Source organism: Hyla sarda, chromosome 3 (genome assembly GCF_029499605.1).
Source record: "Hyla sarda isolate aHylSar1 chromosome 3, aHylSar1.hap1, whole genome shotgun sequence".
NCBI lineage: Eukaryota > Metazoa > Chordata > Amphibia > Anura > Hylidae > Hyla > Hyla sarda.
The window spans coordinates 406,555,654-406,582,309 of NC_079191.1; the positions used below are offsets into that span (position 1 = coordinate 406,555,654).

Sequence of the window (26,656 nt, forward strand, 5' to 3'; positions counted from 1 at the left end):
TCCTTGACTGGAAAAAGTTGTTTGTTTTTTTTGCTTAGACTAGTAAGGACACCTTTATAAAGCACAGGAGCAGTCAGCTGGAGCTCATGGTTCTTCTGGCAGGTTCCCTTTAATCCCTGATGATCATCTGCCATTACCAACCCAGGGTAGACTATGTCTCGCCATAAATATAGTACAGTAGTCCCTCAAGTTACAATATTAATTGGTTCCAGGACAACCATTGTATGTTGAAACCATTGTATGTTGAGACCAGAACTCTATGGAAACCTGGTAATTGGTTCTGAAGCCCCCAAAGTGTCATCCGAAAATAGGAAAAAGTGAGAATTAAAGAAAAATAAGTAGATAACTAATATAGATAAAGCAAATCCTTCCATATAAAAGTAATAAAGATCTGCTGGGAGCTGTAATCACTGTCTATGTCAGTGTTTCCCAACCAGGGTGCCTCCAGCTTTTGCAAAACTACAACTCCCAGCATGCCCGGACAGCCAAAGGCTGTCCGGGCATGCTGGGAGTTGTAGTTTTGCAACAGCTGGAGGCACCCTCGTTGGGAAACACTGGTCTATGTAGAGGACAGGAGCTTCTTCAGGGTCCTGTACAGTACACACAGTGTCCTAAAAAGTAAAATGGAGTTGCCCTCACCTGGTGTCCAAAGGAGCAGCTAACCCTGGTACAGGTAAAGAGTACAGAACATGTAATACCTCCCTGTACTGTAGGGGGCGCTACCAGACAGGAATTCATTGAATGCACTTCAGTAATACAAGTGTTTTACCAGTAAAATGTCCATTCTGATTGGTCGGTTCTTCCAGCCAGTGACACGTTTCACAGATCTTGACTGTCTGTACATTGTATGTTGAGTCTGGTTTCAAGTTATAATGGTCCAGAAAAGACCATTGTATGTTGAAACTATTGTATGTTGAGGCCATTGTAAGTTAAGGGATCCCTGTATAACATGGTGACCATTCAGATGGTTGACCAATGCTTGAACGGGTCACTGTTTCATAGCGGCTCTTCATTCTGGCTCATGTAAGGTCACCTCCAATACCATTTATATGCCATGATAGAGCAAATGGACAAGGTTTGTCATTGAAAGACAACCCCTTTAACCCCTTGACCACAAATGGATCTTCAGTATATTTTAACTGTATTATATTTCTGTATTCTGCATAGACCGTAATGTCAATTACACTTGTCCTTTTGGGAAGCAGAAACTCAGAGGTTGCTGGTTACATGAACACATTAGACATAACTCTTATTAGGGCTGCACGATATGGAGAAAATGTGCGATTGCGATTTTGGGCCTAAATATTGTGATTTCGATATGCGATGCGATATAATAAAATGGTGAAATCCGCCCATTTCATGTCAAATTGCCTCCATTTCACACCTACCTACCCATTTTATGCCCACCGCCTATTTCATATCTCCCCCTTGTCTTATTCTCCTCCCCTTTGTCACATTTTCCTCCCCCTGTCACATTCTCCTCCCCCTTTTCACATACCCCCCCTCCTGTCACATCCCCCCCTTTTCACATTGTTCCCCCCCCCTTGTCACATTCCCCCCTCTGTCACATTCCTCCCCCTGTCACATTTTCCTCTCCCTTGTCACATTCCCCCCCCCTTGTCATATTCCTCCCCCTGTCACATTCCTCCCCTCCTGTCACATCCCCCCCTTGTCACATTGTCCCCCCCGCCCTTGTCACATTCCTCCCCCTGTCACATTCCTCCCCCTTGTCACATACCCCCCCTCCTGTCACATCCCCCCCTGGACACATTGCCCCCCCCCCCCCCTTGTCACATTCTCCCCCCTCCCCTCCTGTCACATTCTTGTATTCTTGTACTGCAGCAATACGCTGGGTTTCGCGTTCGGATTTCAAATCTTCTGCTGGACTCGGGAAACCTAGTGTATTGCTGCAGTACAAAACCTTTCCCCATCAGCCAATCACTGGCTTGACACGTGACACCACTGCGGCCAGTGATAGGCTGAAAAGGGAAAGGCCCTACACCCTGTACTAAGAAAATCTGTAGTGCATGGAGACGAATCTGCAGGGACCGGTACTATATGAACAGAATGTTTTTTTATTTTTCTCCCTGCTCAGTGTTTTTCTAGCAGGGTGCCTCCAGCTGTTGTGAAACTACTACTCCCAGCATGCCCGGACAGCCTTTGCCGGTCCGGGCATGCTAAGAGTTGTAGTTTTGCAACAACTGGAGGCATCCTGGTTGGAAAACACTGACTTTTAGTATTTTTAAATTAGTTTTTACCTGCTCTGGCCGGCCCCCGCCACGGGAGCCGGCCCGAGCAGATAATCGCATGTTTTCCCGAGGGGTCGTATCGCTATATCGCAAAAAGCAAAAATTGTGATTCGATTGCTTTTGCGATATATCGTGCAGCCCTAACTCCTATCATCATTCTAAGTCATCACTATTAAAGGGGTATTCCAGGAATCTTTTTTATTTGACTATGCTACAGGGGCTGTAAAGTTAGTTTAGTTCATAACATTGTGCCTGTGTGTGACGGTTTTCTCACAATTCTTCTGTGATTTTCACCCTAATATTTATTTTTAACAGCATACAAAATGACTGTTGTCTCAGATTTTTCCCAGGTTGCAATGCGGCCGAGACCTGACATCACTAGTAAGTTGATGACAGGGAGCCTGTCTGCTTCAATGTGTAGAGGGATCGCTTGGTGGGAGAGAGATCAATCTGCAACTAATGAAACAGCTGTAGGCACCCTGATGGAAAACCACAGGTCTTTTCAATGGATGCAGCTCATTTATGGTTCACTGGGTGGGATGACTGATGTGTGGGAATGAGGAAAATGGAATAATGGCATTTGTAGGCAAAAAAAGAAAAGTCAAACAGGAAATACCAGTTCACAGAAAGCTAGCCACAGTGTTATGGTAATCTCACAACACAGCCATTTGTCCCCAAGACAAGCGCAGATCCTTCCTAAGCATGACCATTACTGCCTGCCAGGTACCTACTAAAATCACCTTATGGTGGAGAACCCCTTTAATCCATCTTACCTAAGCAATATGCACTGACCGTGGGATGAGGCATTTACCCATTCACAAAGAAAGGATAACGCCTCCACGTCTTCTGTAACCTTATATCTCCATTATTCAGAATCAGAGAATATTGTGGTCTGCCTAAGTGGCTCCAAGATACTGAAATGCGTGTGACACATAAGCATGTGCTTGTATTAACAGGCTGCAAAAAAGGCTGAAGCCTTAAAAACAGACATTACAAAAACAGATGTGGAGGATCAGTGGAGAAGGACTTGTAAGGTACAAAGCCAATGAGACGCAACCCCCCCCCCCCCCTCTCCTGTTACCCCGACATAGACCATACAGAGTGAATACAAGATTTAATGCAATATAAAACCTCTGCTCCTCTCATATCCCTTCTAACTGGGTCTGGCTGGACAGTCATAATATACGCTCCCAGTGTACGATTACGGGGAGGTTTACAGCGCTGGGTTTTCACTAGAATGATGTGTTGGATGCCAGATGTAGGGAACATATTTAGACTTTCAAATTGAATTTTAGATAGAGTTGCACTTTTCCATACATACTATGCTACAATGCTTAACGTGTATTTCCATTAAAAAAGAAAAAAAAATATTGTGGATTTTTTCCTCATAGCACACTTTAAAGGGGTACTCTGGTGGAAAACATATAATTTTTTTTTTTTTTTTTTATCAACTGGTGTCAGGAAGTTAAACAGATTTGTAAATTACTTCTATTAAAAAATCTTTACCCTTCCAGTACTTTTTAGCAGCTGTATGCTACAGAGGAAATTCTTTTCTTTTTGAATTTCCTTTTTTGTCTTGTCCACAGTGCTCTCTGCTGACACCTGATGCCCGTATCAGGAACTGTCCAGAGCAGGAGAAAATCCCCATTGCAAACCTATGCTGCTCTGGACAGTTCCTGACAAGAACAGAGGTGTCAGCAGAGAGCACTGTGGACAAGACAAAAAAGGAAATTCAAAAAGAAAAGAATTTCCTCTGTAGCATACAGCTGCTAAAAAGTACTGGAAGGGTAAAGATTTTTTAACTGAAGTCATTTACAAATCTGTTTAACTTTCTGACACCAGTTGATAAAAAAAAAAAATAATTATGTATTTCCATTTTTTTTTTTTTTTGGCTTTTTTCCTCATTTCACACTTTAACTTTAATGTTTCTATTTAAAGGGGTACTCCCATGGAAAACTTTTTTTTTTTTTAATCAACTGGTGCCAGAAAGTTAAACAGATTTGTAAATTACTTCTATTAAAAAATCTTAATCCTTCCAGGACTTTTTAGGGGCTGTATACTACAGAGGAAATTATTTTCTTTTTCGATTTCTCTTCTGTCATGACCACAGTGCTCTCTGCTGTCCATTTTAGGAACTGTCCAGAGCGGCATATGTTTGCTATGGGGATTTTCTCCTGCTCTGGACAGTTCCTAAAATGGACTGCAGAGGTCAGCAGAGATCACTGTGGTCATGACATCAGAGAAATAAAAAAAGAAAATAATTTCCTCTGTAGTATATAGCCCCTAAAAAGTACTGGAAGAATTAAGATTTTTTAATAGATTCTGGAACCAGTTGATTTAAAAACATTTTTTTTCCATGTGAGTACCCCTTTAAGATTACCTAACATTGAAGTAAATGAAGGAGTTTGCATTTCTAGTTCCTATGACGTGCATGTGACTTATCATGTGTAGATCACTTACTATAGACGTACAGTAGGCATAGAAGGTATAAAGAGATGGCTACAATAAAGACTTTACAGGGGTCCCTCAAGTTACAATATTAATTGGTTCCAGGATGACCATTGTATGTTGAAACCATTGTATGTTGAGACCAGAACTCTATGGAAACCTGGTAATTGGTTTCTAAAGGCCCAAAATGCCATCCAAAAATAGGAAAAAAAAGTGAGGATTAAAGAAAAATAAGTAGATAACTAATACAGATAAAGCAAATCCTTACATATAAAAGTAATAAAGATCTGCTGGGAGCTGTAATCACTGTCTATGTCAGTGTTTCCCAAGCAGGGAGCCTCCAGCTGTTGCAAAACTACAACTCCCAGCATGCCCGGACAGCCAAAGGCTGTCCGGGCATGCTGGGAGTTGTAGTTTTGCAACAGGTGGGGGCACCCTGCTTGGGAAACACTGGTCTATGTAGAGGACAGGATCTTCTTCTGGGTCCTGTACAGTACACAGTACTGTAGGAGGCACTACCAGACACCAGTCAGTGCATGCACTTCAGTAATACAGGTGTTTTACCAGTGATTGTCCATTCTGATTGGTCAGTTCTTTCAGCCATTGACACGTTTCACAGATCTGGACTGTCTGTACTAGAGATGAGCAAACTTACAGTAAATTCTATTCATCTCGAACTTCTCGGCTCGGCAGTTGATGACTTATCCTGCATAAATTAGTTCAGCTTTCAGGTGCTCCGGTGGGCTGGAAAAGGTGGATACAGTCCTAGGAAAGAGTCTCCTAGGACTGTATCCACCTTTTCCAGCCCACGGGAGCACCGGAAAGCTGAACTAATTTATACAGGAAAAGTCATCAACTGCCGAGCCGAGAAGTTCGTGATGAATCGAATTTACTGTAAGTTCGCTCATCTCTAGTCTGTACATTGTATGTTGAGTCTGGTTTCAACTTACAATGGTTCAGAAAAGACCATTGTATGTTGAAACTATTGTATGTTGAGGCCATTGTAAGTTGAGGGATCACTGTATTTATATAGAAGTAATTTACAAATCTGTATAACTTTCTGCCACCAGTTGATTTAAAAACATTTTTTTTTTTCCTCCGGAGCACCCCTTTAATAAAAGCCCTTTATAATATTCTGTATTGTTTGCCTCCACAAAGAAGGTGGCCGCCATATTGCTTTTATAATAGTTAAAGGGGTATTCCAGGAAAAAAACTTTTATATATATATATATATCAACTGGCTCCAGAAAGTTAAACAGATTTGTAAATTACGTCTATTAAAAAATCTTAATCCTTTCAGTACTTATGAGCTTCTGAAGTTAAGGTTGTTATTTTCTGTCTAAATCCTCTCTGATGACACCTGTCTCGGGAAACGCCCAGTTTAGAAGCAAATCCCCATAGCAAACTTCTTCTAAACTGGGCGTTTCCCGAGACACATGTCATCAGAGAGGATTTAGACAGAAAAGAACAAGCTTGAGCATGAGCTTCTGAAGTTAAAGGGGTATTCCAGGCAAAAACTTCTTTTTTTTTAAATATCAACTGGCTCCGGAAAGTTAAACAGATTTGTAAATTACTTCTATTAAAAAATCTTAATCCTTCCAATAGTTATTAGCTTCTGAAGTTTTCTGTCTAACTGCTCAATGATGATGTCACGTCCCTGGAGCTGTGCATGATGGGAGAATATCCCCATAGGAACTGCACAGCTCCCGGGACATGAGTCATCAGAAAGCAGTTAGTAAGAAAACAACAACTCAACTTCAGAAGCTAATAACTATTGGAAGGATTAATATTTTTTAATAGAAGTAATTTACAAATCTGTTTAACTTTCCTGAGCCAGTTGATATATAAAAAAAAGTTTTTGCCTGGATAACCCCTTTAACTTCAGAAGCTCATAAGTACTGAAAGGATTAAAATTTTTTAATAGAAGTAATTTACAAATCTGTTTAATTTTCTGGAGCCAGTTGATATATATATAAAAAAGTTTTTTCCTGGAATACCCCTTTAATTATTTAAGGTTCCTGCGGCAGGTGGGGATGGCAGTATAATCCCACTATTCGGTTACATTGGGTACATTAGTTTTTATAGCAGCTATTGTGTTGTCTGTGTGCCTGCTTGCACTCTTTACAATGAACATGTGTTGTGCGTTCCATCCATGGTCATCCTGTCCCAGCAGGCAAGAAGACTATATATAAGGCCCAGTATTCAGTCGTGTTTTCTAACTAGTGATCGACTGTGTTTTACTGTATATAAAAGCCCTTTATGGCTATTGATATTCAAATTCCCATGATTTGACATATGCACCAACCCCAATACGGAGACTGGCCTAATGGCTGCCATTTCCTAGTTATTTGTACCTAATAAAGCCAGCGGGGATCCAGCACAACAGTTAGTACAGGAAACAATAGAGAAAAACATTGACTTTACACAACTCCTCCCAGTATATAGGATCATTGACACGGTACAGCAACTGAATACAAACCCGCATAGCAGAGTAACAAAGGGATCTTATGATTACGTTTGGAATAGTAAGTGCCATGTGGGCAGATGTTAGACTGTTTTATGTGCCGTATTTTTTGCCGTATAAGACGCACTTTTTCTTCCCTAAAACTGGGGGGGGGGGAAGTTGGTGCGTCTTATACGGCAAATAGCGCGGCTGTCCCTGTTGCCATCAACGGCCGGGGCCCGCGGCTAATAAAGGACATCACCGATCGTGGTGATGCCCTGTATTAACCCTTCAGACGCGGCGATCAAAGCTGACCGCCACGTCTGAAGCGAAAGTGACACTAACCCAGCTGCTCAGTCGGGCTGTTCGGGACCGCCGCGGTGAAATCGTGGCGTCCCGAACAGCTTACAGGACACCGGGAGGGACCTTACCTGCCTCCCCGGTGACGCTCCCCTGCATGGCCGGCGCTCTCCTTCGTCGTCATCACGTCGTCGCGCACGCCGTCCCGTCATCCAATAGTAGCGGCATGCGTCGCGACGTGATGGCGGCAATGGAGAGCGCGGATACCGGGCAGCAGAGATGTTCCGGAGCGATGGGGACGCGGCGACAGCGATGGAGGGCGACAGCGATGGAGGGCGACATCCAGGCCAGCGGTGACGGGTCCGGAGCGGCGGGGACACTTGAGTATTACCTCCTATACCAGTGGTCTTCAACCTGCGGACCTCCAGATGTTGCAAAACAACAACTCTCAGCATGCCCGGACAGCCAACGGCTGTCCGGGCATGCTGGGAGTTGTAGTTTTGCAACATCTGGAGGTCTGCAGGTTGAAGATCACTGTCCTATACTTTACATTGTATTTGGTTCAGAATCTTTTTATTTTTCTAGATTTTCACCCTTTAAAATTGGGTGCGTCTTATATGCCGGAGCGTCTTGTATGACGGAAAATACGGTACTTTCCTATCACACAGACTATATGACAACCAGAGCCCTACCAGGCCCCATTGATAATGAATGGATTGATAGCACTTGCCTTATTTATTATTTAGGTATTGTATTTTTTTGTTTTCTGTTTGTTTGTTTTTTGGTGATTATTAAAAACTTGAAGCATAAAATACAGTTGTGTCACAAATGACTATTAGAGATGAGCGAACTTACAGTAAATTCGATTAGTCACGAACTTCTCGGCTCGGCGGTTGATGACTTATCCTGCATAAATTAGTTCAGCTTTCCGGTGCTCCCGTGGGCTGGAAAAGGTGGATACAGTCCTAGGAGATTCTTTCCTAGGACTGTATCCACCTTTTCCAACCCACCGGAGCACCAGAAAGCTGAACTAATTTATGCAGGAAAAGTCATCAACGGTCGAGCCGAGAAGTTCGTGACGAATCGAATTTACTGTAAGTTCACTCATCTCTATTGACTATGCCTAAGGCTATGTTTTCATCACATTTTCCTTATCGGCTCGGAGTATACATCGGCATCGGCAACCTGTTTTGAGTTTAATTGACCGAACTGATGGTTACATACTGTACATACTGTCATCTTCCATGCATATACATTAATATTGTGGCACTATAAGGCTTGGTCTGCTGCACTTTAGAATCCCAGGAATTGGACTGAACGCAGTTGATTGTTTAGTCCAGTATACTCTATGTCTGCCGCGCGTGCGCAGCTATATATTTTGGTAAACTTTTTCTAAAAGGTTGGCAATATGCATACTGTGAAAACTTGATGTGAACATAGCCTAACCCGGCAGCTACAAAAACTCTGCTGCTCTGGACACCAGACTGTCCAAATATTATTCGAACAGACCACTACATTTTATGGGTGCTGTGCAATACTTAAAGGGGTACTTTGCCCCTAGACATCCCATATCCAAAGAATAGGGGATAAGATAACTGATTCTGCGGAGTACACCCCCTGGGACCCCCACGATCTTCATATTGCACCCCGGCATTCTGAACATTTATGTTCAGAGTGCTGGCTTTGTGTTTCCATGTTCACAATGTCACGCCACTCCCCTTAAATTTGTTTCTATAGACATGAATGGAGGGGGCATGACGTCACAAACATGGAGCGCCGAGGTACCAGCGGCCGAACTCCCCGCGATCAGACATCTTATCCCCAATCCTTTGGATAGGGGATAAGATGTCTAGGGGCAGAGTACCCCTTTAAGGGGTATTCCAGGAAAAAACTTTTATATATATATCTCAACTGGCTCCAGAAAGTTAAACACATTTGTAAATTACTTCTATTAAAAAATCTTAATCCTTTCAATAATTATCAGCTGCTGAAGTTGAGTTGTTGTTTTCTGTCTGGCAACAGTGCTCTCTGCTGACATCTCTGCTTGTCTCGGGAACTGCACAGAGTAGAAGAGGTTTGCTATGGGGATTTGCTTCTAAACTGGGCGGTTCCCGAGACAGGTGTCATCAGAGAGAACTTAGACAGAAAAGAACAACTCAACTTCAGAAACTCATAAGTACTGAAAGGATGAAGATATTTTAATAAAAGCAATTTACAAATCTGTTTAACTTTCTGGAGCCAGTTGATATATAAAAAAAAGTTTTTTTTCCTGGATAACCCCTTAAATTTCTCCTTTTGGGATGGGGGGCTGCAGTTGCAGGGGAAGTGTAGAACAGAATGTAGTTAATTTATAAATCTATCAATCAAGGCCAATGGGGTGGGGAAAAGTTGCCAGGGTCCATCCCGATGACTTGTAGTTCAGGCAGCATGGAAGTAATGACAGGTTCCCTTTAAAAACGGAATACCTTTGGGGTGCATAAAGTAGGGGGTAAAAAATTCCCCAATGTTAACCATATGGCAGTCAGATTTTGGCGCTCCTGCCCTTACCACATATTTACTTCACCCCATCATACTATCACTTTGCTTGTGTTCTGGGCCTCGCCAGCAGAGGAACAAATTGCGGTGCAATAATGGGAACCGATAGTGCGTTCTATATTTTTGCATTGCAGAAGCAGGTCAAGTATCAGTTACTTATTCTGAGTAACTATGAGAACATATATGTTAAGATAAAAAAAAATTAGCTGACAAAAAAAAGAACAAATATTGCATAAAATCCCCCACAAGAACACCAGATGTCCATCCTTAAAAAAGAAAGTACAATAAACTCAGTAGAGTCTAGCGAGTAAATATTTGGAGTAACTATGTTCCCGTTTTATGTCAGTTTTGAAATATTTGAAATTGTTGGTAATTCTGGCTTATACAGAACATCAGTGATTCGTTATATAGATTTTTTTATATGAAGTGAGAGATTTTTCTCGTGTTATCTTCCTGCGGCTGTCATGTTTGTAAATCCAGCGTCTGCTAGGCCAAGATAAGGGGGAATATTCAGGTTATACACAAGTTTTATCAATGTAGTGTAAAGGATCCCAATGGGTTTGTGAGTTTTGTCTGTTATTGTGACATTAACATGAATGGAGTTGAGCTGTAGTACTAAACGTGGCCAGGAGTGGTGCTGTTATCTGGACACAGGAAAGCAGACCCTTAAAGGGGTCCACCGGTGGAAAACAGTTATTTTTAAATCAACTGGTGCCAGAAAGTTAAATATTTGTTAATTACTTCTATTAAAAATCTTAACCCTTCCAGTACTTATCAGCTGATGTATGCTACAGAGGAAATTCTTTTCTTTTTACATTTATTTTCTGTCTGACCACAGTGCTCTCTGCTGACACCTCTGTCCATGTCAGGAACTGTCCAGAGCAGGATGGGTTTGCTATAGGGATTTGACCCTGCTTTGAACAGTTCAGTTCTGTTTAACTTTCTGTTCTGGCACCAGTTGATGAAATGTTTTTCACCAGAGTAGGTACTAGAGGAAAAAACTTTTGTTTTGTATATCAACTGGCTCCGGAAAGTTAAACAGATTTGTAAATCCTTCCAGTAGTTATCAGCTGCTGAAGCATACTTGTTCTTTTCTGACTGACCACAGTGCTCTCTGCTGACAACTCTGCTTGTCTCAGGAACTGTCGAAGCATTAGAGGTTTGCTATGGGGATTTGCTCCTACTCTGGACAGTTCCTGAGACAGAGGTTTCAGCATTGTTGTCAGACAGGAAAGAACAACTCAACTTCTGCATCTGATAGCTACTGGAAGGATTAAGATTTTTTAATAGAAGTAATTTACAAATCTGTTTAACTTTCTGGAGCCAGTTGATATAAAAAACTAAAGTTTTTTCCTAGAATACCCCTTTAATGTAATTTCATAAATTAGTGGTCTTCAAAATGTGGACCTCCAAATGTTGCAAAACTACAACTCACATCATGCCGGGACAGCCTATATATATATATATATATATATATATATATATATATATATATATATATATATATTGCTCAAAAAAAATAAAGGGAACACTAAGATAACACATCCTCGATAACACATCTAATTGAATGAACTAATCATATGAAATACTTTCGTCTTTACATAGATGAATGTGGTGACAACAAAATCACACAAAAATTATCAATGGAAATCAAATTTATTAACCCATGGAGGTCTGGATATGGAGTCACACTCAAAATCAAAGTGGAAAACCACACTACAGGCTGATCCAACTTTATGTAATGTCCTTAAAACAAGTCACAATGAGGCTCAGTAGTGTGTGTGGCCTCCACGTGCCTGTATGACCTCCCTACAATGCCTGAGCATGCTCCTGATGAGGTGGGGGATGGTCTCCTGAGGGATGTCCTCCCAGACCAGGACTAAAGCATCCACCAACTCCAGTCTGTGGTGCAACGTGGCGTTGGTTGAGGGAGCGAGACATGATGTCCCAGATATGCTCAATCGGATTCAGGTCTGGGGAACAGGCGGGCCAGTCCATAGCATCAATACCTTCCTCTTGCAGGAACTGCTGACACACTCCAGCCACATGAGGTCTAGCATTGTCTTGCATTAGGAGGAAGGGCCAACCGCACCAGCAAATCGTCTCACAAGGGATCTGAGGATCTCAGTACCTAATGGCAGTGAGGCTACCTCTGGCAAGCACATGGAGGGCTGTGTGGCCCCCACAGAAATGCCACCCCACACCATTACTGACCCACTGCCAAACTGGTCATGCTGGAGGATGTTGCAGGCAGTAGGACGTTCTCCACGGCATCTCCAGACTCTGTCACATCTGTCACATGTGCTCAGTGTGAATCTTCTTTCATCTGTGAAAAGCACAGGGTGCCAATGGCGAACTTGCCAATCTTGATGTTCTCTGGCAAATGCCAAACGTCCTGCACGGTGTTGGGCTGTAAGCAGAACCCCCACCTGTGGATGTCGGGCGCTCATACCGCTCTCATGGAGTCTGTTTCGGACCGTTTGAGTGGACACATGCACATTTGTGGCCTGCTGGAGGTCATTTTGCAGGGCTCTGGCAGTGCTCCTCCTTGCAGAAAGGCGGAGGTATTGATCCTGCTGCTGGGTTGTTGCCATCCTACGGCCTCCTCCATGTCTCCTGATGTACTGGCCTGTCTCCTGGTAGCGCCTCCATGCTCTGGACACTACGCTGACAGACACAGCAAACCTTCTTGCCACAGCTCGCATTGATGTGCCATCCTGGATGAGCCGCATTACCTGAGCCACTTGTGTGGGTTGTAGATTTCGTCTCATGCTACCACTAGAGTGAAAGCACCACCAGCATTCAAAAGTGACCAAAACATCAGCCAGGAAGCATAGGAACTGAGAAGTGGTCTGTGGTCACCACCTGCAGAACCACTCCTTTATTTGGGGTGTCTTGCTAATTGCCTATATTTTCCACCTGTTGTCTGTTCCATTTGCACAACAGCATGTGAAATTGATTGTCAATCAGTGTTGCTTCCTGAATGGACAGTGTGATTTCACAGAAATGTCATTGACTTGGAGCTTGTTGCTTAAATGTTCCCTTTATTTTTTTAAGCACTGTATGTGTATATATATATATATATATATATATATGTATGTATGTATGTAACATTATATTCCTCCTAATTTTTAGCCAGTTTTACTGAATTACAACAAAATGGACAGCCGTTTTTATTTTTATATTTGTTAGTTTTTTGTTTGTTTTTTATAATAAGTGTGATGCATTGGCCACTTTGCTGTCCTTTAAGTGAAGAATTTGCTGACGTCAAGTGTTATAAATGGACTATGCTTTGGTATGCTTCCATTTATTTTTTTCCTTTCCTGATGTTTTTGGACTAAATTTGAAGTCCTATAAACAGAACAGCTGTAACCCTGTGACACTGACATTGAGATTAACCAGAGATTATTTTTTCTGTCTCTTCTACTGCTAAACATGTATGGAAGAAATGTCATCTGGTCATCATTTTTTTTATTGGTGAGAAGTATGGTTTCTCCTGGCAGCAATGGGTGTCCTGGATTTTGAGTCCAATGCATATGGGTTTCCTATGCACTTTTGGCACTTATCAGGTTGTTGTTTTTTTTTACTCTCAATACATACTGATGGGTATGGTCTGGACTGAAGAAGGGGTAATTCCTAGCTTTTCTCAGTCTGATCTGTTCACACTGGTGTGGCGCCATGTGGTGGCCATTGTTGCTTTGGTGCTATGTCTGTTGGGTTGTGTGTCCCAGAGCCCAGGGGACTAGGTCTAGCATTAGTGGGGTTGCCGGACCACTGGGTTGCTCCCCTTATGGGATCTGTTGTTGCGATGATTGGCCATGCCATTTAAAGGTAAACAACCATGAGAGTTTACCCTCTATAATGCGTGGCAATGCATTTGAAAAATGGTGAAATCTTCTTCCTAACATTCCTGCCCGCAGGGATGATACAGTTGTCTAGGACAGTGTTGGGGACCACCCAGTTGACAGTCTAGGCCTCCATTAGCATATTGGCCACAGAAGACAATGTAGCTGATTGCTAAGTAATGGGGGATATATGACTAAATCCAGTCTAATTAATGCTTAGTGAGTTACATTTTCTGGACTGCAGACTGACACCTCATAAAGAGCTGACAGAGCATTTTGAAGGGTTCTCCTTTAATCCTTCCAGTACTTTTTAGGGGCTATATACTAAAGAGAAATCCAAAAAAGAAATGCATTTCCTCTCATGTCTTGACCACAGTGCTCTCTGCTGACCTCTGCTGTCCATTTTAGGAACTGTCCAGAGCAGAAGAAAATCCCCATAGCAAACATATGCTGCTCTGGGCAGTTCCTAAAATGGACAGCAGAGGTCAGCAGCGAGCACTGTGGTCATGACATCAGAGGAAATGCATTTCTTTTTTGGATTTCTCTTTAGTATACAGCCCCAAAAAGTACTGGAAGGATTAAGATTTTTTAATAGAAGTGATTTACAATTCTGTTTAACTTTCTGGCACCAGTTGATTTAAAAAAAAATAAAAAAAGTTTTCCATGGGAGTACCCCTTTAAACCCTTTTATGAGTCCCTCAAATGGTGCGTGGCTTACCAAAAATAGGTGTGACTTTTGGTAAGCCATAAAATAATTGGTCTAAACTTACACCCAATAGGGTGAAGATGTGTTAGACTTGTCAAACAACCGGAGCCACTGTGATAAGTTAGAACTTTGTAAGAATTAGACTTTATTAGTAAATCCTGTATAGTAAAGACCACAACAGGGTCCGGCACTCCAAGGTAATTTCACCTGGCTGGGTGTGAAGATAGCGGTATTGGAATTCCTAGGCATAATCGAGAGTGTTATTCATGAAAATCCATTATGCTAATTATCCTATGGAAAAAAGGCTTCAGAGCCCTCTCCAGATCGATGCCAAGAAAGGTACTTTATGAAAGGGGTACTCCGGTGGAAAACATTATTATTTTTTAAATCAACAGGTGCCAGAAAGTGAAGCTGATTTGTAAATTACATCTATTGAAAAATCTTAATCCTTCCAGGACTTATCAACTGCTGTAATAATACAGAGGAAGTTCTTTGCTTTTTGAATTTCTTTTCTATCCGACCACAGTGCTCCACTTTAGGAACTGTCCAGAGCAGGAACAATTCCCCATAGCAAACCTCTCCTGCTCTGGACAGTTCCTGGCATGGACAGAGGTGTCAGCAGAGAGCACTGTGGTCAGACAGAAAAGAAATTAAAAAAAGAAAATAACTTCCTCTGTATTATACAGCAGCTGATAAGTACAGGAAGGATTAAGATTTTTAAATAGAAGTCATTTACAAATCGGTTTAACTTTCTGGCACCAGTTGATTTAAAAAAAAATGTTTTCCACCGGAGTGCCCCTTCAACTCCCAGGCACATTACAGCAGCGGCAGGGAGAGGGAAGGTGAACGCGAGCTCCGAGGAGCTCGCGTTCACCTTCCCTCTCCCTGCCGCTGCTGTAATATTTCCATGAGTTAATAAAGTTCCTTCCTTGGCGTCGATTTGGTGAGTGCTATACAGCCTTTTTTCTATAGGATAATTTATTGGTAAACAAAGAGATTTTTGAAAATCTATTACAGATTTTGTCACTTCTAACAGAAGAAATAGCGCTGTGCCCTGTCGAAACAAATGGCACCTTACCCACCACTTATAGCTCAATGGGTTCCCTCGAAGTTGTTGGACGAACACTAGTTCTGCTGACAGCTATTCCTCCCGAACTCCCCAGTTTGGCCAAACACGCAAATGTTTCCAATGGGGAGAGTGGAATGAACCACTGTTGGACACTTCCATTGCCGAATTATCTCTAAATAAAACCATATGATTGGGTACTACAATTGGGCAGGTTTCATATAGTTGCCTTGTTTCACAGTTGTCTCTGTTTTCTCACTCAAACGACTTCATACAGGTTTTCAGCCTGTGAATGTATCAAATGTTCTCATTCATTGACAGTCAACAAATATCTTCGAAATGACGAGGAATCGAAATATAAATTATTTTAGAAGGCCGCAGAACGTTCAGTTTATACAGTCATTAAGCCTTATTTATAGAAAACAGAAAACCCCCTTTAGATAAATATGTCTAAATGTTCTTCGCTCAAGTGATCAGAAAGTGATGGGGGGAAAAAAAACACTTTGAACATTTGGAAAGCAAATTAGAAAACACAAGCGATCAGCAAATTTAGGGTTATTTGGTTACACCTATACAACCCCATGTTACCGCTCCTGTGTTAAATTCTGCATATAGCGTCTTTTTCGCCAGATAAGACACACCCAATTTTTAAGGGTGAAAATCTAGAAAAAAAAAAAGATTCTGAACCTTCAACCTGCGGACCTCCAGATGTTGCAAAACTACAACTCCCAGCAAGACCGGACAGCCGTTGGCTGTCCGGGCATGCTGGGAGTTGTAGTTTTGCAACATCTGGAGGTCCACAGGTTGAAGACCACTGGTATAGGAGGTAATACTCATGTGTCCCCGCCGCTCCGAACCCGTCACCGCTCGTCCCCGCTGCCCTGGATGTCGCCTTCCATCGTTGTCCCCGGGGTGTCCCCGTCGCTCCGGAACGTCTCTGCTGCCGGGTATCCTCGCTCTCTGTCGCCGCCATCACGCCGCTCCGCACACCGCTCCTATTAGATAACGGGATGGCGTGCGCGACAACGTGATGACGACGAAGGAGAGCTCCGGTCATGCAGGGGATCCCGACACGGAGCAGACACCGAGGAGGCAGGTAAGGTCCCTCCCGGTGTATTGTAAGCTGTTGGGGACGCCACAATTTCACCGCGGCGGTCCGGAACAGCCCGACTGAGCAGCCGGGTTAGTGTCATTTTCGCTTCAGACGCGGCGGTCAGCTTTGATTGCCGTGTCTGAAGGGTTAATACAGGGAATCACCGTGATCAGTGACGTCCTGTATTAGCCACGGGTCCCGGCCATTGATGGCCGCAGGGACTGACCCGATAGGACAGGTTTTAATGTGTATTTGCTGTATAAGACGCACCAACTTCCCCCCCCCAGTTTTGGGGAAGAAAAAGTGCATCTTATACGGTGAAAAATACGGTAATCCACACTTATGAACTATATCCATACTCTTCCATACGGCCAGCAATGGGACTGAAAAAAAAAAATTGGACTATTTTATACATCATTTCAAATTTTTCAGCTCATGTCAGATTAATTTTATACTTCTGAGAAGTCTACAAAAGAAGCTGTTGTGGAAATGCTGGCACGGAAAATAGTTACGACATGTTTGTCACTTACTCTAAAAAAAAAAAAAAAAAAAGGGAAAAAAAGGGACCTGAGACTTCTCTTAAAGCGTAAAACACACACAAGCGTCCAGTGATTGAGCCACTTTCCGTCACACTTACATAATTGCTAATTTTCTCTGTTCAGCTCTCTCCTCTCCACCACCTCCTGTCACACTAACCCAAAGTCATAAAAAGTTTGCTTGCTTGCCCTTGGTCCTGTTTGTATAAATTATGTGTACACTATAAATATTCACGTTTCTGAGGGACCATTTTTTAAAACAATGACTGTACTGTTCTGCCTTCTCCGCAGAGAAGCAACTTGACATCACCGTGGACTGTACATTTCCCGGCAGTGTCCTTAAAAAAATACAGCTGTTTTGGCCGACGAAATAAAACACCGTGTAAACAGAACTTTGGAAAAATGTGGCACAAAAAGCCGCCCGGGGTGAAGTAACAGAACCAAGAAAACAGATTTTCAAAAATGGTGTTATCAGAGGCCAATGATTTACCGTTCATGTGGTTTTTCTCGTAGGTTTAGTACAGGTACGGCACAAACACATGAGTCTGTGGAATATTAGCTCAGGATAGTTCCAGGTTTCCAGTTTAATAAGTGTATTTAGGCTCATGTCTCATGGCTAAATTTATCGGCTAATAATACAGGTCAGGAGATATATAGGATGAGGTGTGTCCCTTTAAAGAAACATTTAATGGAAAACGGATGCTCTGTGTTGTGTCTAGGGCAGATCCTTAGGGGCGGTCTATGACGGGATTTAGAGAATGCCGTCTTCGGGTACACTGTGTTATGCCTAGTGCAGGTTCTGTGGGGCAGAGCATGTCACATAGATTTAAAGGGGTACTCCACTGGCCAGTAGTAAATGTTCCGAACGCTGTTTTCACACTGCGGCGGTCGGCCACGCCCCTCGTGATGTCACGGTCACCCCCCCTCAATGCAAGTCTATGGGAGGGGCGTGACGGCCTCCAATAGACTGGCATTGAGGGCGCATTGGTCGTGACATCACGAGGGGCGTGGTCGACCCCCACAGCGCAAAAGCAGCTTCGGAACATTTACTTCCGAACGCTGGCCAGTGGAGTACCCCTTTCAATAACAGTAAAGATGGGTCATGCTGTGGATTAATTTGGGGGGAGATTTATCAAAACCTGTCCAGAGGAAAAGTTGCCCAGTTGCCCATAGCAACCAATCAGATTGCTTCTTTCTTTTTGCAGAGGCCTTGTTAAAAATGAAAGAAGCAAGCTGATTGGTTGCTATGGGCAGCTGGACAGCTTTCCCTCTGGACAGGTTTTGATAAATCTCCCCCATTGTGTTATGCCAAGGGCAATTTTTCAGGGGCGAATCATGACACAAAGATTTAAAGAATAGCAAAGATATTTCATATCATAGATATACTGTGTTATGCCAAGTGCAGGTCCTAACGCAAGAATCTAAAGAACAGCAAAAAAATTGGTTGTACTCAAGGTAAACTGTTATGCCAATGAAGGTCCTCAGGTGGAGCATAACACAAAGGCTCAAACCCCATTCTCCTATAGTATGGAGGACCCAGAGATGGCATCACCAACCATCAGATATTTATGGCATCCTTGTGCTATCCTGGAATATGCCATAGGTGTCTTTAATAGGAATTCCTAGTGCAGGGTTTGAGGGGGCAGTGCATGTCATTTGGCCAACAGCTATCTAACGCAATCCCCTCATACAAGCGTTCAGGTATTCTGTATGGGAAAGTGTTCCCCAAGAACAGAAAAATAATGGCCCTGATTTACTATTTTAAAGCCCACATGTTTTGTTGGGTTGAGTGCCAGATTCTGGTGCATTGCGCCAGAAAGCGCCAAAACCCAACTAACTCAAAATTTTTATGAGAAAACCCCAAAAAGGCGTGTCCCTGACATTTTTCCTAAAAAACCCAACATATTTACTAAGGTTTCCACAGAAAATGTGGTGGATTTGTACTGAGGAAAACCCGACAGATCATGTGTAAAAAAAGAAAAAAGAAAAATGTAGGGAAACATTAGTAAATACCGTGGAAAAATACTTGTAGGGAATTAAAAACCACAAAGAAAACTACACAACACTAATCAGGGCCAATGTGTATTGGGCAGTTGAACGTCATCATACCTGATCCTTCCGGTTCATCTGTCGGTGAGAGCCAGGAGGCCACCATAACACATTGCATGGTTAGCTGTGATTAGCCGGTCCCACCGAAAAATGTTTTGGCCAGGTAAGGAGCAATGAACTTTAACAATTTAACTTTAACACAACTTTGTAACAGATATGTCTTTCTAGACAAATGGGATGTGAACAAACATGTCTAGAATCCTGATGGTTATTAATAGCCAAGATTTTTTCACCCCTGCTTTAAATGAGTACTACGGCGCGCATTTTTTTTTCCTTTTATCCCGTCCGGGCTGCAAAATAAAAGAAAACACACTTTCTCTTACCTGCCAACGAGCCCCCGGATCTCCGGTACACTCCGGTACAAGTGTTCGGTCCCCGGGCTGTATTCATCTTACTTCCTGTTAGCCCGGCACATCACACGGAGCTTCAGCCTATCACCGGCCGCAGCGATGTCCCGCCTCGGCCAGTGATAGGCTGAAGCTCTGTGTGACGTGCCGGGCTAACAGGAAGTAAGAAGAATACAGCCCCGGGACCGAACACCTGTACCGGAGTGTACCGGAGCTCCGGGGGCTCGTTGGCAGGTAAGAGAAAGTGTGTTTTCTTTTATTTTGCAGCCCGGACAGGATAAAAGGAAAAAAGTGCGCGCCAGAGTACTCCTTTAAAGTGACAAAGTGCCTAATTGTCACAGTCTGTGCCATGGGTTGGTTCAGATGGTGCATAGTAGTTAACCCTTTTTGTCTACCATCTGCAATGCATGATTTATGGACCATTTCTAGCCCTAATGAAAAACCCCACCAAGTCAAAGTGAAGTTAACATACCGTAAGTCTCAGTTCAGTTTTGTACTGATAGGGCTCCCTTTTAATGCTTAAAGGTATTCTGGTATCAGCAAATTGTATTTAAATAAAATTATCACAACAAGTTATATACGGTAACTTACTAATATAGTGGTATCACAAATTGTACTGGCTTCAGCAGGCTTTTATGTGATTTGCCCCGACAGGAAGTTGTGTATCCCTTTCATTGTCAGCATGTTGTCTCCAGCTCCTCGGCTCCCCCCTCTCTCCTGAGACAATGCATAATCCTCTGCTATATCTCAGGAGGATCTTACTCCTGATGGATTCACCACCTCTGACCAGCACCTGCAGCCTAAATCACCATCTGCCAAATACATATAAATATCTTTATTGGCATTTTTAGGGAAGAATATGGTGCTTTCTCCCATGCTGCCTTGTGCTGAACAACGCCACCGGCAGAGGAACAGACAGGGAATGAATAGCAAATGCTGCAACCTCACTTATTGAAATAAGATGATGTGCAACAGCTTTGGTGGGCAGCTGGCAGGATTGCTGTAGGAGGGGAGTAGGCAGGATGGGGGGAAGTGATGACGAGCTGAGGAAAGCAATGCATTCTGGGAATTGTAGTACAACCAGGACATACAGGACTGAGACCTAATTTTTGGTGGCTTCAGAACTAGGGCAGACAGATAAGCAAAGCTATATACTTCTGCAACATTTTTACCTGATGTTGGAGTACCCCTTTAAGGATTCTCCTAAAGGAACAGCTAGTGTAACATGAAGAGGCCGCCTCTTGTACAGTTTTCAGGTATTTATACTATATGCTATTGCTTCTGGAATTGCATAAAAACTTTTTGTTTTGTTTTGATTTAATACTTTAGGGTTTGTTGAATGCACATATTGTCTATAGGAAAACTTTAGCCAAGATTTGTGACTATACATATACTAATGTTAAATATAGAATTTCCTAAACCTCACAAAGTTTCAGGAAAGTTGGTCAACCACTGCACTATTTGTGTCCAGGTCCAGGATTTAGGAGTTGTAGTAGGTTACACTGCAGCGACAACGTAACCATAAACCACAATAGCAACATAGATCTCCATACAGATAAATACAGCTACATCCAGATATAGATATATAACTATACACAGATAGATGGATATATACAGATACATACAGATATATATAACTATACACAGATAGATGGATATATACAGATATATATAGCTATACACAGATAGATGGATATATACAGATATATATAGCTATAGACAGATAGATGGATATATACAAATATATACATAGCTATACACAGATAGATGGATATATACAGATACATACAGATATATATATATATAACTATACACAGATAGATGGATATATACAGATACATACAGATATATATAGCTATAGACAGATATATGGATATATACAAATATATACATAGCTATACACAGATAGATGGATATATACAGATACATACAGATATAGATATATAACTATACACCGATGGATATATACAGATATATATATAGCTGTACACAGATTGATGTATATATACAGATACATACAGATTTATATATATATATATATATATATATATATATATATATATATACACACACACACACAGTGGGGCAAAAAGTATTTAGTCAACCACCAATTGTGCAAGATGAGAGGCCTCTAATTTTTATCATAGGTATACCTCAACTATGAGAGACAGAATGAGAAAAAAAATCTATAAAATCACATTGTCTGATTTTTAAAGAATATATTTGCACATTATGGTGGAAAATAAGTATTTGGTCAATAACAAAGTTAATCTCTATACTTTGTTATGTACCCTTTATTGGCAATGACAGAGGTCAAACGTTTTCTGTAAGTCTTCACAAGGTAAGTCTGTTGCTGGTATTTTGTCCCATTCCTCCATGCAGATCTCCTCTAGAGCAGTGAAGTTTTGGGGCTGTCGCTGGGGAACACAGACTTTCAACTCCCTCCAAAGGTTTTCTATGGGATTGAGATTTGGAGACTGGCTAGGCCGTCCCAGAACCTTGAAATGCTTCTTATGAAGCCACTCCATCGTTGCCCGGGCGGTGTGTTTGGGATCATTGTCTGCTGAAAGACCCAGTCACGTTTCATCGTTAATGCCCTTGCTGATGGAAGGAGGTTTTCACCCAAAATCTCACGATACCTGGCTCCATTCATTCTTTCCTTTACAAGAATCAGTCATCTTGGTCCCTTAGCAGAAAAAACAGCCCCAAAGCATGATGTTTCCACCCCCCCCCACCCCCCCATGCTTCAAACTAGGTATGGTGTTCTTTGGATGCAACTCAGCATTCTTTCTCCTCCAAAGTTTTTACCAAAAAGTTCTACTTTGGTTTCATCTGACCATATGACATTCTCCCAATCCTCTTCTGGATCATCCAAATGGTCTCTAGCAAACTTCAGACAGAATGAGTTACTTTGCATATTCCTTACCCAGAAAGCCTGTGGAGTGCTAATGGCCTTTTTGAATCTCTGTTTTACACCGGAAGCGGTGTTCCTCTCCCTGAGGAAAATACTTGACCCCTTTAGCTAGTCATAGGTCTCTCATCCTCAGCTAAGCCAGAACACCTTGCTCTGTACTGACGAGGGGCAAGCACCCTGAAACAGCTGTCTGCAGATGGATCGCTTCTCGCCCTTTTGGCTAAGATCAAGTGTAGTATCTGTTCTTATCAGTTTCTGCCAGTGGATGGGAAACGCTGGTGTGAGACTGGTGGGGATGGGTGCTGCATGGAGGGGGCAGGTGTTCCGGGGCTGGTTCTGAGGAATCAGCTCGACGGCTGCTCTGATGTGACCTGTTCCCTCCGGGTCTCGCCATGAGGTAGAGGGGTGTAGAGCCGAGGTACTTCTGTGCCTCGGGGAGTGGTGAAACTCGCTGGGTGTTAACTCACTGAGTGAACGCACTGCACCATACTCTTCACCTTTGGCACTCACCCTTGGTATCCCGGCCTTCTGGCTAGGATCAGGGCAATTATTTATAGATCTGGCCGGATGACCGGGCAGTATATCTGCACTCGTCCACTTATTTATTATTTTTATGTTTTGTCACTGTGCCACGTTTGTGTCTTTATTTGTACACAGGATTGTCAGGATGCGGAAGCCCTTCTGGGTGTCCCTCCTGGCGGTCTAGGGGAGGTGTGTGTGGCCTTTTGGTTCCTCACTTCCCTGCAACCTCTGGGCATCTTGGCTTTGGTCAAGATGCCACCAGTATACGGCTCCTTGGCTGATACCTTGGTTAATGCCTAGGTTGAAGCCAGGAGCATTTTTGGCCCCTTAGTAGCTTCGGCGAAAAGGGGCATCGAACCTGGATCCTTGCAGGTGCCTTCTGGCCCGGAGGTGAAGGGTAGGTTTGTTGGGGGGCCTCTCTCCTGTTGGAGAAGGGCTTAGTGATAGACCGCATCCTTTGTGCACGTTTTTTTAGTGTGACACGTTTGCACTTTTTCTTGCACTTTGGGTGATAGAGAGCACGTGCCTCGGCTCTTTAAAAATAAGCTGTCTGCAGATGTGTCCTCTTCACTTCTGGGGAGAATTCTGGCTTGGCATAAATCCCAATCAGCTTCTGAGACTTTGTAACTGGAGCCAAAGCTGATATTAGGGCACGCTACCTGAGAAGGTGGTGTGATGAGCTGCTTTGCATATTCCTTACCCGGAAGCCCGCGGAGTGCTAATGGCCTTTTTGAATCTCAGTTTTACATCAGAAGCGGTGTTCCTCTCTCTGAGGAAAATACTTGACCCCAATATATATATATATATATATATATATATATCTATATATATATATATACAGATGGATATATATACGGATATATACAGATACTGTATTTATGTAGACAATAAACAAATAGATGGATATATGCAGATACATACAGATATATATATGTATGTATATATATATATATATATATATATATATATATATATAAATATATAGTTATAGACAGATAGATCGATATATACAGATATATATAGGTATACACAGGTAGATGGATAAATACTGCTACATCCAGATCTCAGCACTCCGGATAAGTGAAAAAAATATGGTGGCTTTATTCAATGCAAAAACAAGCCACCATGGAATAAAGCCACCATATTTTTTTCACTTATCTGGAGTATATATGATATACACAGATAGTTGAATATGTATAAATATATACAGATATGTATAGCTATATACAGGTAGATATAGATATATATATATATATATATATATATATATATATATATATATATATATATATATATATATATATAAATAGATAGATAGATAGATAGAACAAAAGAAGGATGTCCGGCGTGGAAATGCTCGGTAAAATCAGAATTCTTTATTCCAAACGATTAGACAAGAGTAACATGTGACGTGTTTCGGCTCTCTTGCGAGCCTTATATATACAGATATATATAGCTATTCACAGGTAGATGGATATACAGATACATACAGATATATATAGACTGCTCAAAAAAATAAAGGGAACACTAAGATAACACATCCTAGATCTGAATGAATGAACTAATCGTATGAAATACTTTCGTCTTTACATAGTTGAATGTGCTGACAACAAAATCACAAAAAAATTATCAATGGAAATCAAATTTATTAACCCATGGAGGTCTGGATATCGAGTCACACTCAAAATCAAAATGGAAAACCACACTACAGGCTGATCCAACTTTGATGTAATGTCCTTAAAACAAGTCACAATGAGGCTCAGTAATGTGTGTGGCCTCCACGTGCCCGTATGACCTCCCTACAACACCTGGGCATGCTCCTGATGAGGTGGCAGATGGTCTCCTGAGAGATGTCCTCCCAGACCTGGACTAAAGCATCCGCCAACTCCTGGACAGTCTGTGGTGCAACGTGGCGTTGTTGGATGGAACGAGACATGATGTCCCAGATGTGCTCAATTGGATTCAGGTCTGGGGAACAGGCCAGTCCATAGCATCAATGCCTTCCTCTTGCAGGAACTGCTGACACACTCCAGCCACATGAGGTCTAGCATTGTCTTGCATTAGGAGGAACCCAGGGTCAACCGCACCAGCATATGGTCTCACAAGAGGTCTGAGGATCTCATCTTGGGACCTAATGGCAGTCAGGCTACCTCTGGAAAGCACATGGAGGGCTGTGCGGCCCTCCAAAGAAATGGCACCCTACACCATTACTGACCCACCGCAAACCGGTCATGCTGGAGAATGTTGCAGGCAGCAGAACGATCTCCAAGGGATCTCCATACTTTGTCACGTCTGTCACATGTGCTCAGTGTGAACCTGCTTTCATCTGTGAGGAGCACAGGGCGCCAGTGGCGCAGTTGCGAATCTTGGTGTTCTCTGGCAAATGCCAAATGTCCTTCACGGAGTTGGGCTGTAACACATGTGGACATATGCACAATTTGCAGGGCTCTGACAGTGCTCCTCCTTGCACAAAGGCCAAGGTAGCAGTCCTGCTGCTGGGTTCTTCCCATCCTACGGCCTCCTCCACGTCTCCAGATGTACTGTCCTGTCTCCTGGTAGCGCCTCCATGCTCTGGACACTATGCTGACAGACAGCAAACCTTTTTGCCACAGCTCGCATTGATGTGCAATTCTGGATGAGCTGCACTGCCTGAGCCACTTGTGTGGGTTGTAGACTCCGTTTCATGCTACCACTATAGTGAAAGCACCGCCAGCATTCAAAAGTGACCAACACATCAGCCAGGAAGCATAGGAACTGGCTTTGGTCAAGATGCCACCAGTATACGGCTCCTTGGCTGATACCTTGGTTAATGCCTAGGTTGAAGCCAGGAGCATTTTTGGCCCCTTAGTAGCTTCGGCGAAAAGGGGCATCGAACCTGGATCCTTGCAGGTGCCTTCTGGCCCGGAGGTGAAGGGTAGGTTTGTTGGGGGGCCTCTCTCCTGTTGGAGAAGGGCTTAGTGATAGACCGCATCCTTTGTGCATGTTTTTTTAGTGTGACACGTTTGCACTTTTTCTTGCACTTTGGGTGATAGAGAGCACGTGCCTCGGCTCTTTAAAAATAAGCTGTCTGCAGATGTGTCCTCTTCACTTCTGGGGAGAATTCTGGCTTGGCATAAATCCCAATCAGCTTCTGAGACTTTGTAACTGGAGCCAAAGCTGATATTAGGGCACGCTACCTGAGAAGGTGGTGTGATGAGCTGCTTTGCATATTCCTTACCCGGAAGCCCGCGGAGTGCTAATGGCCTTTTTGAATCTCAGTTTTACATCAGAAGCGGTGTTCCTCTCTCTGAGGAAAATACTTGACCCCAATATATATATATATATATATATATATATATCTATATATATATATATATACAGATGGATATATATACGGATATATACAGATACTGTATTTATGTAGACAATAAACAAATAGATGGATATATGCAGATACATACAGATATATATATGTATGTATATATATATATATATATATATATATATATATAAATATATAGTTATAGACAGATAGATCGATATATACAGATATATATAGGTATA

The 26,656-nt window shown here is 42.5% G+C and overlaps 1 protein-coding gene and 1 pseudogene across 5 annotated transcripts in view; both read left to right on the top strand.

Moving 5' to 3' along the window:
• The window catches only part of THADA (THADA armadillo repeat containing), a 706,980-nt gene that overhangs the window by 489,296 nt on the left and 191,028 nt on the right, over positions 1–26,656 (top strand). The window lies entirely within an intron of this gene.
• Positions 22,792–22,967, top strand: LOC130363334 (U2 spliceosomal RNA; annotated as a pseudogene).